The sequence below is a fragment of the Trypanosoma grayi genome, assembly GCF_000691245.1.
Source record: "Trypanosoma grayi strain ANR4 Tgr_1185_V1, whole genome shotgun sequence".
Classification (NCBI taxonomy): Eukaryota; Euglenozoa; class Kinetoplastea; order Trypanosomatida; family Trypanosomatidae; genus Trypanosoma; species Trypanosoma grayi.
The window spans coordinates 4,147-4,580 of NW_008826804.1; positions in this window are offsets into that span (position 1 = coordinate 4,147).

Here is a 434-nt window from a genome sequence, read left to right on the forward strand (position 1 = left end):
GTGTGTGTGAGAGACTTGCATACGCCCGCTCTCAACTAGGCAGCAGTGTTTTGTTGTTCCAGGCTTTGGGTTTGTGTGTTTTTATTTGCACCTTGTTTTTTACCCTGTCTGGTTTCTTCACAGTCATTGCGACTGTACACGTGTGATGTAAACCAATGGCAACGAGTGTGGAGAAAATCGAAAGAGAGGGGTGAAAGAAAAGCAGGTGGGGCGGCCGCTCATCACCACCCTGTCGCTCATTTGTATACGTATAAATGTATATGTGGGTGTGTATCTGAAGGAGTGAATGTGCATGTGTACGTCTGTGGGCTCCCTCGCTTTGAGAGTATTTGGGTGGGACCGCTCAACCTGATTTCTTGTGTAAAGGTTGCATGATGATGTGTGGTAGTACTGCTTCTACTGCTCATGTCACCTACTGTTGAAGCGGCAAGAAA